Source organism: Rhagoletis pomonella, unplaced genomic scaffold (assembly GCF_013731165.1).
Source record: "Rhagoletis pomonella isolate Grant_MI unplaced genomic scaffold, Rhpom_1.0 Rhpom_scaffold_00007, whole genome shotgun sequence".
In the NCBI taxonomy this organism is placed as follows: Eukaryota; Metazoa; Arthropoda; class Insecta; order Diptera; family Tephritidae; genus Rhagoletis; species Rhagoletis pomonella.
The window spans coordinates 7,031,397-7,041,949 of NW_023458561.1; the positions used below are offsets into that span (position 1 = coordinate 7,031,397).

A 10,553-nucleotide genomic window follows, 5' to 3' on the forward strand; every position below is an offset into this window, starting at 1 on the left:
CTGTACTCTTCCCCTCTCTTCGCACCTCCTTCGCCAATGAACGAGCAGACTTGAAAGCAAGACTTGACGTGTCTGAAAGGGGACATACATTTTTAAATTTCTTTTAGCCAAATAAATATTACATGTGTACGCTATAGCTTTGGAAATTCACCTCAATAATTATTAATATGTACAGGGTTTTGTACACCTTTACAAACTGGTTGTTGTCAAGATCACCACACTTGAACACAAATACAAATGTTTTTCCTCTCTCAGTAGTATCGTCTTTAACTGCTATTTCAACAGGTAAACGCAGCACACATCGCATAAACTTGTATTTACGAGCACACTTACACAATTTTCTTAAGCGTGTATACATATGTATGTATGTAGTTCACATATGTGTATAGAAAAATTTAACTTATAATCGTGTCTGTCCATGACGGTCTCTGTTGGTTTAAAAGCCAGTAGAGCCGCGTACGTTGCGCTTTAATATGCTGCCATATCTTAATGACGCTGTTTTGAACTATTTAAAAGAAATCTATTTATTTAATCAAAAATTATAAGTGATAGTTTTACCAACATGTACTAAGTATCATTTCCTGTGCAATTTAGTGGACATCTGATTGGATTCATCGAGTATATGCAAAAGTTACATGGAATATGTACGTATACAGATCTATACATACATATGTACATATGTATGTATATAACAATGAACATTGTCTAAAGTGCAACAAGTAATAACCAGGCAAAAAGTTAATCGCTGCTGTTACAAAAACCATGTAGGCAAGTACATGTATGTATGTATATGCATAGGCAAAATTTCTACTGTCTGGGCAGAGTTTGGGGAGAAGAAAATAAGAGATTATTTGTAAGTAAATAAAAGAGTCTTCGAGTTTTAAAGAGGGATACGCTCAGTTTGTGTTTTTGTGCTGATTTGTAGTAGCAGAGGATCATCCTCTTTTGTATTTTTATAATAGTACGTTTTGCCATTCCTTTAATCAACATAATTTTAACATTGCTGCCAATATTCTTGGAATTTATAGAAGCCAATATTATACTGTAGACTACGTGTGTGAAATGCAATATTATAATTTTAGTGAGATGATTTTAGTATGAATGTGATCTGGGCGCAACTAATGTATACTACATTAGTACTCGTACGTGCCCACGTATGTATGTATGTCCATACATATTTACATATGTATATTACCAGCCCTGCCAATTTGGCTCAAACCGTGACATTTTTGGCCCTATTTTACTTCACATGACACCAAAATTAAAATTTTAAATTAAATTTTAAATTTGGCATGAAGTGCATACATAAAATGTCACTTTTGAAAAAGAGTAGTATTTGAATACGTTTTTGGAAAATCCTTTGCGTGTACTACTTTTGTCTCAACTAAAATTTTCTAGATTCTCTAATTTATAAAACTGGTTTTTCCTAACATTTTTCTTATGTTATTGCTAAATGCGTATAAATAAATATTCTTTCCATTAACAGAATGCCTCCGATTTTGGCACGTTTATTTTCGTTTGCACTTTTTATCCTCATGTGGCTGCCGCTATAGTGTAGTGGTTAGCAGTGCGAGCTATCATTCCGTTTGGCCTGGGTTCTAGCCCAGTTTCCGACCAACATCAAAAAATAATAAACAAACAAGTTTTTTATAATAGCGGTGGCTCCTGGGTAGGCAATGGCAAATCTCCGAGTGTATTTCTGTCATGTCACAGGTTATCATAAAAACACAATCGCCGCTTAAAGCATAGAAAGTATGGATTATTCCACAACGGCAACGTTGATCCGGATTAACGCCGTAATTGATCTGATCAAAATTGTGCCTTGACAGACGGCAGTAATGCGGATTAACGAGCCGCGAGGTCGTAGGTTCGAACCCCACGGCTAGAATATTCATTTAATTTTTTTTTATTGATTCAATTATAGCTTCTATATTTTTTATTTTAAAGTTGTTTTTGACCTTTTAGTTAAATTAAACTCTAAAAACTTAAAATAACTAATAATAATATAAAAATGTGAAATAAAATAAAATAAACGAAAATAAAATAAAAAACAATTAAGTATATAAATCAAATAAAATTTAGAAAAATAAAAGAAATGATAAAAACAAAATTTTTTTGGCGATTGCTCCAACCGAGGATCGAACCTGGGACCTACAGGCTTGTAGTACGCAGCTCTCACTATTCGGCTACCGCGGATGGCGCAATCACCTGCTTTATTTGCTAAGTTAACGTAGAACACAAAGAAACTGCAAACCTAGCATAGACATCCACCCTGTCGTCGGTAATGCAGTCACCAAAATAAGTTCTTATTCATTTTAAATTGGATTCTTATTTAAGGAGAATAGGAGTGATAAATGTACGCTAATTTCCGAATTTTACAAAAAAGGACATATTTCAAACCCAATTTGTAAATAAATTAGTGACCAAAATTTACAAAAGTGAGTGCTAAAATAATGCGTAGACCCTTGACTACAAGTGTGTGGAATTTTTTTTGGATCGGAATAGCCCGAAATAGTTGTGATCGCTACTAAACCCCACCCATTTTCCTCGTGGCATTTTCACAGATCTAAGAAAAAATCCATTTATCGTTACACATTAGAAGAACATGACTACAACAATTTTAATTTACGTTTCCTTTTCTAAAAATTCCAAACAACAATTAAAATTTTTTTAGGTGAATCTATGGAACTGCCACATCCATACACTGCCAAAGCGCAAGTTCAACTAAATGAATACGCTGATCACTCAAAAACAAAATAATTTGTGTAACGGTACACCAATCAATGTAATCAATCGGCAAAAGTAAAGGCGCATTTTTCATTCTAAGAATTTTTTAAACAGTAGCGTCGCTATTTTTATTTTAGTTACGAACAGTTTACATAGTGTTTGAGTTTCAAACGTTTAAAGCGAAATGTTTAAGGCTTTTCGGAATTTTTTTCTTCTTTTTAAACCTAAAAAATTAAAAAAACGTGACAGGAAATCAAAATATGAAAGATAACACGGTGTTACAAAATAAAACTAGGTCGTAGAGCTGGCCGAGTAATTCACGAAACTGTTTTCAAAATTTTTCTAACATCCTTAAATTCTCAACTTTTTCTTAAAAAACTATTTTTGCATGACTAAACAATATTTAGCTTGGTTATTTTTAACCAATTTTAAGTTTTGTACTTTTTATAGAAATAATAACTTTTGTGAGCACATTGTAAATATGTGGAACATTTTTGGAAAAAACTAAAATTTTCACCAATTTTTATTACTTTTTACACAGCTAAAATATTTTTTTTTCAAAATTTCAAAAGAAAATAGTGAGGTTGTTCACACTTGCCTAGTTATCAGGTTATCTGGTTAAAAATTATTATTCTGTAGTGTATTTTGTTGCTGTAAACCAAATAAAAAATATAACCACATAACCTGATAACCAGGCAAGTGTGAACAACCTCAGTACCTTTTAGTCATTACTTAGAAAATAATATTTAATTTCGAGTAAAACTAGGTAGCAACCAATAAAAAAAATTATGAAGCTATGACGTTTTGTATAACTGGACAAACCATTGAAACCTCAAAGTGAATTCAATCTGATTAAAATATTCTGTGAATTATAACTGTAGTGATTTTGTAAGTACAGGGTGGGCCAAATAAGAGCTACCAATTTTAAACACGTATAACTTCTTAATTTTTTAATATTATTTCTGCATGTTTTAGTTAGGGTTGCCAGACGTACTGATTTTGGGAGTAAACGTACTCCTTCTTTATTGCAATTTCTCCCTTGTACTCCCCAAAAAAAATAGCTGGAAATGTACTTCTTTCTTAGTTTTGTACTTCTTTTGTACTGCTTTTTCCAGCTATTAGTATTTGATCATAAACAGAGTATAAAATAATAACTGCCACACAGGTTCTTTTTTGAAAAATAAAATGATCCTTTATAGATTAGGCGAAAAAGTAGTTTATTGTTAATTTTCCACAGATTTTACTTAAATTTTGTTAATTAGTTTTTAAATTTTAACCTTCATTTGGGTTTACCAGCGGTTTTCTTCGGTTGCTTTATTACATATCTTCTGTAACCATAGGTTAATTTCCCCCATTTGAGTCATTTACACCCCCCTTTTGTCTAATATAAGGCCTCATACTAAGCAATCGAATAGACTCGGAACTGGTGACTAGGGGGCCATTCATTCGACCAACCCTAGACAGTTTTTTTTTTCTTTTTTTATACAAAGTCTAAGAAAATATACACCTGAAAAATAAATGTACTTATCTCCCAAAGCTGGAAGATGCAAATAAGGATTAACATTTTAAAAGTAATTAATAAAATTAAAGTCAAATATTTACACAGTTAACAATAGTTTTATTTTTCAAAAAACCTGTGCGTCAGTTACTATTTTACGCCCTGTACTTTGCCATTCATATTATTAAAAAAATGGCTATATATTTGGGACGAGTCTGGAATTATTTTGTAGAATTTAGTTATTTATTTTTAACATTTATTAGTGCTTTGAAAAATATATCTGAGATATCTTTGTTTGTTTGTACCTGAATAATGGTAATTTTTAACAATAAATTGCACAAAAAATTAAAGAAAAAATTGTACTCTTTTTTTGTGTTGTACTGCTTTTTTTCTATCGAAAATAGAAAAGTAATCCTTTCTTCGTTTCAGAATCTGGCAACCCTAGTTATAGTTAATCTCTTGGAAAATCATAATGGATACTTACACCAAGACCACCAACGATGACTACAATACGCTATTCGTTTTACACAATTATCCACACAAATTGATTTTTTAGGTAATGTTTTGATGTCGGATGAAGCGCATTTCTAAGCAAAGCTGTAGATTGTGGGGCTCTGAAAATCCAAGGGCAACACACCACCACCAGTTATACCCATCCAGATGCACTTCTTGGTGCGGTGTTATGGCCGAAAAAGTTATCCGCCCATATTTCTTCGAGAATGAGGATACAACCTCAGAAACGATTTCTGGGCAGAGTTGGGCATTATTCGAATAAATTGTTATTTAGATAATTATTCGAATAAACTTTTATCCGTAATATAATTATTCGCAGATAACTCATTTACGAATAAATTATTCGTGAATAAATTGCTTTCGAATAATTTATTTGTTGTTTTATTCGTTATTTTAAATAATGAATAAAAACTCATTTTTAACACATTGAGCCACCTTTTACTTTTATTTCTATTGTCAAGGATTGTGAGTTAGCTGAAATCTGTTTACTATTTTGCCAAGAATACTAGCTCATTCCCTCTGGTTTCGCGGCCCCTGATAAGATTTTTTGCATTGGCCCATGCAAGAATAGCGTTGAAAACCAAATATGGGTAAAGTAAAAATTCTTAATTTAGGTTGAACAACTAAAGAGCAGAACCCTTCTCACACATATTTCTGCCAAAAGAATAGCGCTCTGATGCTATATGCGAGAAAAAATACCTTTCAATGTCATGAGCTTTACCGATGGTCTTATTTCCATTTGTGAGATCTTTTCTAAGCGTGCGTAATCTTCTTCTATGGTCTGGCAACTACAACATTGGTCCGATGCGTCAACTTCTAGGCTTATGTTATGTAGGCCAACAAAAGTCCTTATAAGGAAGCTGAAGAGCACAGATGTGCGTTTTCTATTATAGGAGAGCCAAAAACCGTCGATGTAAAATTTGGCCATTGATATACCAACAGTGGTCTTTCTTGGAAGGATGTAGTCGTAACTTTTCTTGCTGATTCGCCACTTTTAAAATATCCAAGAGCTGGTTTCCTTGAGTCTTACTGCTGCAGCAATGGCCGCCCGAGCAATTTCATCAGGCGGAGGTAGATGCAAAGTCGCATTTAGGGTATATGACGACGTGAGACATCGTAAATTCATATAATATAAACATAAAAAACAAAGTAGTCCAAACATATGGGGTTTCTAATGATTTCGACTGCAGCACCATTATGAATTGCAACCTGATTGTACAATAAATAGGGATTTTCTAAATAACTCAACTGCAGCGCCACCTAGCGGTTCCATTTTTCGCATAAGTATTTTTCATCATGCAGGAAGAACACATTTGGAATTTGAACGAAATCGGTTCATAAATAAACCTCCGAAAATTTGACTTAAATCTATCCAGGGGTTTAAGTTAAATCGCAACAACGAAAACGGATATCATTTTATACATAAATATATGTACATATCTATATACATAAATTACTTGTTTTATTATTATTTTATTCGTTATTCGAATAATTAATGAAGATAATAATTATTCGAATAACGAATAAAATAATTTATCCGTCATTCGAATAATTTTTTTTTTGAATAAACAAAATTATTTATTATTTACGAATAACAAGAAAAACAATTTATTCATTTGTTATTCGTCATTCGAATAAATTTTGCCCAACTCTGTTTCTGGGGCTTCTTACAGAACAATGATTGACAACTTTTTGCGACCAACGGCAGAGCAGCATCCTAATTTGTGGTTCCAACAAGATGGAGCGACTGCGATCACTGCTAGGAAAATTATGGACCTATGCACTATGGATGGAGGTCTTATTTGGCCTACCCTGAATCTTTAAAAAATTCACAACTTCCGAAATTGCATATTGATTTTTCTAAATCGTACCCAGTTGTACTCGGAATGAAACACTCGTTTCGAAGTAGTGACTAAAAGAGGATATTTTTGTTTGAAATTTTGTCAAAAAATGTTGGAAAAAATAATAAAAAAATTATAGTTTGAAAAAACTAAAAACACGCTTTTGTTATAACAAGAACTAAAAAGTATAAAAAAATTACCAAATTAGTATGGGACCTCCCCTTAGGCCGAGGCCACGCAATGAGCGGCAAAGCGGCGAGCGGCTGAGCGGCTAAAAATTAAAACATATGAGATACTATTGAAGTGGCCACGCACTGAGCAGCAGTTTTGTATGGCGCCGCTCGCCGCTTTGCCGCTCATTGCGTGGCCACGACCTTAGGCTAGGGTTCGAACGATACTATCGATATTGAGTAAAGCCTTGTTTTCACTATGTCAAATTCAATGACAATGTCGTCAAATAAATGAAAACACATTGTCAAATGCGATTAGAAAACGGTATATCGACTGAGTTAGATCAGGAAAGGTCTTCAGTCGTATACATACGCTGCTATACCAGCTATATGTTCGCGTTTGGCCCATAATATCATCAGCGAAGGTGCGGATGAAAGAGATAAACTTGTGTCAAAATATGTCGACAAATTTTGATGTCAAAATATGACATAGTGAAAACCAGCCTTAAGTATCGATACTGAGGGTGTAAAAATGAGTGTTTTAATACTCGATACCTTATTTGGTGATTTTACTCAATACTTTGCAAAGTACTCGTAGTATCGAATAATTAAAAAAAACACACTTTTTAAATTTTTTATTCCATTGCTTTCTTTGATTATATGGATTACTATCAGTCAATTTTGTCCATCACTTAAAATAAACTGAAATTGCGTGTAGTCTGTTGCATATCATAAACCAAATAAGTTAAAGTTTAATGGCCTTATTCGTAAAAAATAAAGTAGGTTTAATGAGCTTAATAAAATGGCATTTTTCAGTTTACAAACCTTTTTTATTTTTTATGAATAAGGCCATAAAACTTTACGCAAAGTTCACGAAAATGCAGAATTTTTAGAAAATTTTTGGGTATGCAGTTTTGTAACCTATTCAAATTTACGTGTAGCCTACTACCGTTGACTTTTAATTCAAACTTGCACATTATTGTACTAAAATTGAATAGGCTACAAAAATGCATACCCAAAAAGTTTACAAAAATTTCTTAATAAAACTTAAAATTCGTGAAAGTACCCAGCCATCAGAGAAACGTTCTTTTTGCCGAAATTGAAGTTTTCGTACAGTTTTCGTATCCGGAAATATTCAGAAAACGATTTTCATATTTGTTAATTTTTCGTATCTGAAAAATGTTATCATCTTATTTCAAAACAATAATTTTAAAATATTTGTTCAAACTGAGCATTTGAAAACATATATACGTTTTCACCAGTAGCTAAGTGTGCAGAGAAGTGTGGTACTATTTGTTAGCTTTCAGGAGGTCCCAGGTTCGAATTCCGTCAGAAGCAACACATTAAAATTATTTATTCAATTGACGGATAAATTGTTTTTTGTTTGGTTTCCTGCAACTATGGAAAAGTTTCTGTGAAGTTCATAATGAAATCGTTTTCAACGAAAGATTTAATCAGACAAATTTCAGGAAAATAGCGCATCCGTTTTACAACCATTTTCGATAGTTTTCTGCACACACGTTTCGGATGAACACTTTAGTGGGAGAATTGATCTGAAAACCGTCCAAAAATGGGATCGGAAAACGGATGAAACATCAGGTTTTTATACGAAATTGGTTCAATTTTCGGATACGTTTCCGGATATTTTGCTGGCTGGGTATATATTTATATATGAATATTTGTATGTATGTATGTAAATTTAACATCAAAATTACTTCTACCGTGAAAGTAAGTTCTGCAATGAAATAAAAATCAAATATTTTAAATTTATATTGTTTTAATTTCAGGAAATAACTAGATATACGATTTTAATGAGTCCGATACTGAGTAGTATCGCTACTTTTTCCCTGATACTTTTAGAGTATCGATACCATGAGCTCGATGCCAGAATGAGTACTCAGTATCGATACCAAAGTCTGAAATTTCGAATTAAATATTTCATGATCCAATGATCGGATCTAAACCAGATTAGTATGGGACTACCTTTCCGACGTGGTCTAAAGTTATGCGGTAACATACATAAAAAAAAAATATTCCGACGAACTGCTAACCTCCCCCTTTTTTTCGAAGTCGGTTAAAAAAAGAAAAAAATTTTTTGCATTAACAAAAACTATTTTGATAACTATAACTAATTTCGTATTTGTCAATGTTATTGTGGCTTATGAACATTTTATTTTTAATATTTTTATTGAGCTTTGTACCACGATTGTTTATTAGGAAAAATTGAAAAAGCAACAAAGTCTAAGCGGTAGAAGTTATAGCACTATTTCGGAGATCACCACATCAAAAGAAGTCTAATGAGGAGATGTGGTGATCTAGATCTAGAAATAGTGCTATAACTTCTACCGCTTAGACTTTGTTGCTTTTTCAATTTTTCCTAATAAACAATCGTGGTACAAAGCTCAATAAAAATATTAAATATAACTAATTTCTTTTATTCTTATTATTAAGAAAACAACTCTTCAACACAAATACATACGTTATTGATTAAAATACTATTACTCTATAAAAAGTAATGGCGATTTCGTTTGTCCCAAGAAAATATTATTCTTCCACGGTGCAATATGTGTTTGATGTTAAGCAGTTCTTGCATTGTTGAACTTTGCGTTGAACTCAATGCAGGGTTGCACGGAAAAAAGTTGAATCGCTAAAATATCAAAATATGAAAAAATATCAAAATATTCGCCATAAAAAGACGTTTGCATTGATAACTTTGCATTAAACTTTTGGTTGAACGGCCTTTCAACTAATCGCTTCCAACAAAGTTGGACGCCGGCCATCATTTAGCCATTCAACTTTTTTCATGAAAGTGCGACATTTAATCCTTTAATGCAGAGTCTGTTATATATGATACGCTTTTTAACCCTTTCAAGGCAGAGGCAAAATGGTTCTCAATATGCTTTTGAACGTGATTTTTCTCATGTTGACGTAAATAGTAATCGTAGAAAATTTTTTCATAGTAATATATTAATAAAAAATAATAATGATTTATGTATAAAATAATATCCGAAAACCATATGCAAGGGAAAGTAGCGGCGAAAATAGAATATTAGACCTCTTTAACAGAGCCGTTTATATGACCGATCCTAAAATTTCGCTAATATTTTAAGAGGTAAACTATTTTGTAACATCTATATATTAATACGCTAACATAAATTTTGTCTCCGTTCGTTTGGCGATTCTACCGAACCGATTTCAAAACCAAGAACACCGTTGGAAAGGCATTTTTCCGTAGATGAGCAGAGTTTTTATGGTTTCGCGATTGGTTGAAAATTACGGCCAAACCATCGTTTAAACATTTTCGTATTTGTGTATAGATGTTGCTGCAACATGTTCAATTTGATATGTTTCTCATGTTGTTTCACTTCACATTTGAAATTAAGCTTTGAAATAAAGATTAATATGAAGATGAAGAAATAAATGATAACGATGAAGTCAAAAAAAAGAAGGCAAAAGTGAAGATAAAGACGAAAATTGAAACAATGACAGATACATAAGAATTAGGGTAACTGAAAGGGTAAGAACATTTCTTGAATTTATGAAGTGAAACTTCTTTAGCGGCAGTTGGTTGGTTGGGAGTAAATTGTCAAATTCAAGGGGAATAATGCACATGGAAATGGTTCTCAGCGGTTTAGCGGTTTGAGAATAAAAACAAAAACAAAGATGCCTAGAGATACAGGCAAAAACGAAGATCAAGGTAAAGTTAAACACTTTGAGGTAAAGATGAAGAGGAATATGCAAAAATAAAGATAAATACGAAGAAAAGAATGAAGATGAAGATCGATATTCTTATCGATATAAAAC

At 32.5% G+C, this 10,553-nt stretch overlaps 1 protein-coding gene across 2 annotated transcripts in view; it reads left to right on the forward strand.

The window, feature by feature from the left end:
- The first annotated feature begins 446 nt into the window (after positions 1-446).
- Positions 447-10,553, forward strand: part of LOC118742288 (RNA-binding protein fusilli-like) — a 185,367-nt gene continuing 175,260 nt past the window's right edge. For both annotated transcript variants that reach the window (XM_036474243.1, XM_036474247.1), the window contains exon 1: positions 447-644. The gene's annotated coding sequence lies outside the window, so the exon portion shown is untranslated. The remainder of the gene's footprint in view (positions 645-10,553) is intronic.